This window comes from Arvicanthis niloticus, chromosome 5 (genome assembly GCF_011762505.2).
Source record: "Arvicanthis niloticus isolate mArvNil1 chromosome 5, mArvNil1.pat.X, whole genome shotgun sequence".
Classification (NCBI taxonomy): Eukaryota; Metazoa; Chordata; class Mammalia; order Rodentia; family Muridae; genus Arvicanthis; species Arvicanthis niloticus.
In genome coordinates, this window is record NC_047662.1 from 33,827,093 (window position 1) to 33,833,206 (window position 6,114).

Below are 6,114 nucleotides of genomic sequence, written 5' to 3' on the forward strand. Positions count from 1 at the left end.
CGCTATACGACCTAAGCTGGCCCCAAACAGCCACCAACTGGGGATCAAGTGTTCTAATGCCTGAGAGTTATGACAGAAGTGGGCGGTTGTGGGGGAGGGAGACCTCATTCAAACCACAGAAAGTTCCTCCCTAAAGGACCATCCTTGAAGACCAGCTCTTCTTACTGCTTCCTACAAGGCTGGTCACTGTTCCAAATCTATGAGCTCTGAAGCCTCCTCTCCAAAGGTTCACACAGCTCTGTCTGAACTCCCTTCAAGTCCTCCTATTGCTTCCTAAAGCTATAGTTCCCGTGTCACCAACGTGTAGGACCACTGCAAAGCTAGCTTCCCAGCCCCATTGGTAACCTCCATAATCCCCGATTCCAAGATCACATTAGAAAGGTCACCCTAGAGATCCAGGTAGGAGATGAGAGTATTCCCCATCTTTCGAAAGGGAATCAGCGTTTCAGAAGCCAGGGACACAGAGTCAGTCTTCAGCAAGGCTGGACCTAGCATACTGCTGGAGGTGACTTCCTCCACACAGCTTGTGCTGGCTGCCATCCCAGGCCCACCTTCTGACCTTTTCATTCGATAAACTGCTGTTCTCAAATACAGTAGTGTCGGTGAGCCAGCTGTCCAGGCTCAGCATTCATGTCCGTGTAGAGTCTAAGAAGTCTGGGCCCACCGGGCGGTGGTGGCGCACGCCTTTAATCCCAGCACTTGGGAGGCAGAGGCAGGCGAATTTCTGAGTTCGAGGCCAGCCTGGTCTACAGAGTGAGTTCCAGGACAGCCCGGGCTACACAGAGAAACCCTGTCTCGAAAAACCAAAAAAAAAAAAAAAAAAAAAAAAAGAAGTCTGGGCCCTTTGTCGACCCACGGTGAGTATTTTGCTTCACCCCACACTGGGTGATGGGATATAAAGAAGGTTCAGGCCAAGCTGACTAAAGGCCTCCAGTGTCCCAGCTCGGCTGATGTCTCTCACTGCAGAAGTCCTGGAGATGAAGGGTTTGAAACTTGTACATTTCTATCAGGCTTGGGTTGAGGGGGAAATCCCATAACATATGTTCCTCTTGTAGTCAGCAGCTATGTCAGAAGTTTCACCCATCTTTTGTTTGTGTCACCTTTTCAGTCAGACACTAGGTAGAGATTCTTCCTGATGTAGCCCAATGTCAGAGGGCAACTACCCCATGAGAACCAGATGGGTCTGGAAACTGGGCTTCTATTCTGAGCCCCGGAATTTCTGTGGTTTCTAAGGGCCTTGTGTTTTGGCAGCACCTGCTATCTCGCTTTAAGACAGTGTTGTCTTGTCCCCACACCATGTCCATCAAGACATAAAGCTTCGTTCCTTCCTGCACGTCTCTACCCAGTAACAAGTATTTGTGCGCATGTGTGTGTAAGTGATGTGGGAGGGGCCATCAGAGGCTGCAGCAGCACAGGCATAGCAACACCCAGAATCTTCTCAAAGACCACAGAGGAATCTTCATCCACTCTTCTTTCATGTACTGTTTGTCTCCATTCCCCGAAACAAGTCAGATCTGTTCACACTCCCATGTATAATCAATCACCCTTTCTCTTACCTTGGTTCCTGCCATCGTTTCACTTTAAATTGTGGTGGCTTTCAAAGGGATTTTCTTGAAGAAAATCAATGTAGTCGTCTCCCTCCCCCCGGGCACCTGAGTGGCATCTCTGAAGGTGGCACACTTCCTTCTCACTGTACTGACTTGGTTAGTATCATAGCAACCGTTTGTACTCCTAGCTCTTGGGTGCACTTATGGATGGTGACACAGACTAAAGTGAATGGTACCAATGTGAGTCAGATCTGGTTCAAACCAGATAACTTGTGTGACTCTAGGCACAGCCACCACACCTTACCGAATCTTTTGTCGGCTGTAAGTGGGAGCAACAAATACCATCTTAAAGGGAAACATTGTACCACAGGCCTGGCTTTCATAAGCAGTGCCTTCCCAAGATCGTGGCTGAGTGCCAAGGGATAAAAGCTGCCACACAGCAGCTTTACAGCTGGGAGAAAGAGAGGGGGGTAAAGGGGAGACAGCTGCAAGAGCAGACTGTTGTTCAGGCTTAATGTCTCTGGAAGGTTCCATCCCTCCTTGAGATTCTGCAGGACAGCAGTGCAAGCCATGGGGGATGTATATGGCTTAGGAAAATCCTGGAGGAAAAGCTGCCAGGGACACTGGGAGTCTGGAAGCTGCCGGGAAGCCTGACCTTGCATGATTTAGCACCTGGTTTTCTTGGCTCTTCTGTCTTCGATTTGCTGGCTTTGCATCACATGGACAGAGGAGGTGCCAGGGAGTTGCATTAAACCTGTCAAACAGAGGGTGAGGGGAGAGGGGGAGGGGCCCTGCAGAGAATGCTGATAGTACAATAACACCATCTGTACTTGGTGGTTAAGACAGCCCGGAGGTCAGACAGAACCAACCGACAGAGCAGACTAAAAGGCTGATGTCTTAGGTTGGTCCTCGGTGAGACTCCCAGAATCTCCTATGTAGAAGTGCTGATTTATTGTTGAGGGAGGATGTGGGACTCTGAATGACTGGAAAACTGGTAAGGTTTTTGTGAAGGCAAGACTAGCCAGGTGCCCCCTGTGTTTGGTCTTACCTGGAAGTCCCCAGAGAGCAGAGATCTGCCAGAGCTGGCCAGTTCTGGCCCACAAGAACCAATTGCTTCTTATTCAAGAGTCTTATGAGATGGTTATTAAGCACAGTCACCAGATATGATCAAATTGTGTAAGTCTATGACTAAAATATGTTTCAAATAGAGGCTGAGTTTGTTGTGGTTCCATTGGTAATTAAAGTGCCCACACGCATACATGAAGTCCTGAGTTCAATCCCCAGCACTGGAGAAAACCAGACAGCCCACACCTGTAATCCCAGCACCCAGGAAGTAAAGGCAAGAGAAGTTCTAGGTCATCCTGGGCTACATTCAATGCCAGGTTACCTGAAAACCCTGCCTTGAATTTAATAAGTAAACACTCAAAACTCAAAAACGTAATCCCAGGACCCAGAGGCAATGACAGGCAGATCTCAGTGAGTTCAAAGCTAGCCTGGTCTACATAGCAAATTCCAGACTGGACAGGAATACACAGGGAAACCCTATCTCAAAAATAAACTAAATAAAAGAGGAGGAGGAAGAGGGGGAGAAAAACAAAACAAAACAAAACAAAAAACCCTCAAAACCTCACAGTTGTTTCCCTGTTCTTTGTATTCTTGGGTTATTTGTAAGACATAATAGGATGCCAGTCTGCATCCCTTCCCAACCTCACAGTTCAGTGATGTCACACTGGGTAGCTTGGAAATCCAGTGTGGTGGAGGTGTCTGTACCACAGACATGAGCAGGCACCACAGACAAAGTTAGTATCCTTCAAGGGTTGACACAGCAGTGCCACTGGGTGACAGGAGAAAGAAAACACATATAAGCTCAGGAAGGCCTCAGTTCCAGGGAGGTAGGGTGTGTGGGTGTGTGAAGGCTTTCCTGGAAGCCAGTGACCTGGAGAAGCATGGGTCACTCATATGAAGTCAGGCAGACTACTCGCCAACATGCTTTCTGCTGGTTCTGTTTAGCTTCTCTTTTTCACATGGAGAAAAAAAAAAATCTGTTTTCTTTGACTGGGAAGTTTGGGAGTGATTGTGAGTCGCAGTCACCCCTGTGGGAAACACCTAGGCTAAGTTCCCTTGGGGAGAGTCCACTGTGGGTTTCCCTCGCACAACTGGCAAACTAAGAGTGTGCAGTAAGGAAAGAACAGACGTTAACTGGGAAACTAAAGAGCTCATTTGCAAGCGGGTTTTATAGCAACAACAAAGTTAACTCTCCCAATAGGGAAGAGATCAGTTTAAAATGACTTGCTCTTCTTGCTTTCTTATTAAGATTGTTACTGCGGACCAGAATGCTTCATTCGCCTTTGTGCGCTGTGGCTTTTGGACATCCTTTTAAGTAAGAGTCACATGCTGAATTTCCATTTTATTATTTTCATATCATAAAATGAGGGGGACGCTTCAGGGAGACGCCATCCTATTCACTGGTGCACCAGCTGCGTTCTGAAAAACCATAATTTTCCTTTCAAACCCAGAGTGTTGTCTGAATTGTAACAGCTCCCTGTTGTCAAGTTGATGGGGGGAAACACTGTTGCAGATGGTGAGAGCTCGTCTGGGCTGCTCGTCTGGGCTGCTCGCCATGCTCTCCTGCACTGACTCGTGAATTACAATTCAAACCGCGTGGGAGACTTAAAAGCTGTCTTAAATGACAGCCTGGTGCAGACAGGAGTCTCCCCGGACTGATAAGCTCTGCGTCCACCCAAAGAACTCTGACTGGCCAGTGGGTCATCATGGCTGTTCTTGCCTAACATTTCAAGAGGCTTCTTGGATAAAGAGCTGTAATAAGAATGCCCAAGGTGACAAGCCTGAAGTCCCTGAACTAAGGCTGTTCCAAGTAGCAACAAGCAGATCAGGAGTTCAAGCCAAGGTGACAGTCAGGGTCAGTGTCAGCTATTGCAGCCAAAGACACCTTCACCCCAAACGCTGTCAGTGGCCTTTCTTTCCTTTTAAAAATTATATTTACATTTTTAAGAAAAATTATATTTTTCTTTATGTATATGTATATAATCTGAGCAAATGAACTCCATGTGAGCGGATGAATGTCATTCAATGACATGAATGTCAATGAGTGTTGTGCTCACAGAAGCCAGAAGAGGGCATCAGATCCCCTGGAGTTACAAGTAATTGTGATGACAGCTTTGGAATGTGGTTTTTGGTACAACTGTACTGAGCTGAACAGTGTGGTTCTGTTCCCTCCTTTTGATGCTATCTCTATTTTAGCAACACTGCTGGGGAAAAGGTGGAAGTAGCCCTTGCTGCAATTCTCCACTAAGCCTGCCTCAACCTCCCAATGTCTGCCCCCTTACTCTCTGCCCATGGAGGTGTAGAGGCCATTGGACCAGCCAGTCCCCGGCTTTGCTGCATCTCTTCCCTTGGGTGTTTGCCAGTGTCAGTATGTGAAGAGGATGAGAAGGTGACACCTGTAGTCTGGAGGTTTCTACTGATTTCAGGCATACCTACCATGATCTGCTTCAAAGTGTCCAGCTTTGGGATGTCACCGACAATTGTGGGTGCAGTCCTCAGTGGTCAAGTTCCCCAGCAGCACGAGTGTGTTGACACCCCCCTGGAGATGTTTGCTAAGAATGAACCTGATGAGATTCCCAGTAGCTCCTCTTGCTTCCCCACAGAGATGTCACTGGCTTGCTAAGTTCCATTACAGTACAGTTGTCTCTTACAGGGACAGAGGTTGTGTCTATTGCCCAGAGTTTCTTTCACCAAGTCTCACCAATTAGGTTTCTAATCTGACATCTTATCTGGAAGTTCTGTTTGGACAAGGGACTTCCTTTGAGGCTCTTGTTGTCTGTGGGTCACCAGCACAGACTAAAGAATAAAGTAGCTAGGACGAGTGGACTCAGAGTGACAAAGACCAAAGAATGTGACTTTCTCGAGTTACAGTTTACAAGATGGGCCAAGGGTCTCAGAAGAGGGGCTGCAGGAGAAGTCTGCCATACACTTAAGGAGTGGCTCTCACTGTCTGCCCCTGTAGGGTCTGGAACAAGCTATGTTTATTTATTCTGTCTCTGACATGTTACACTGTCCCTCTTTCTGTTCCTACATTCTCCTCACTGTTTCCAAGCTCCAGTTACCAAGAGAGAATCTCTCCTTGAAGGATGGGAGTGCTGGAGAGATGACTTCCTCGTCAAGAGCACCCACTGCTCTTGAAAGGAACCTGAGTTCGGTTTCCAGCAGCCACCTGGTGGTTCACAACCTTCTGTATCTCTAGTCCCAGGGGATCCTATATCCACTTCTGGCCTCCACGGGCACTGTACATGGTATCCAGACATACACTCAGGCAAATACTCGTGTACATAAATTAGAAATAAAAATCTCAAAAAAAATGTTTCCTTCTGCTGTTGTCTCATGTGGTAACATTACCAGTATACCTTGACACCATTAATTCTCAGTCCATATTCTGATTACCCCAGGCATCCAGAATGCCACAGAGCTCCAGGGTAGGCCAATGGGATTGTTATGGCAAGAAGTATTAGGAAAGGGTAGTGATTGCTCCCTGGCTACCTTGTCTGTG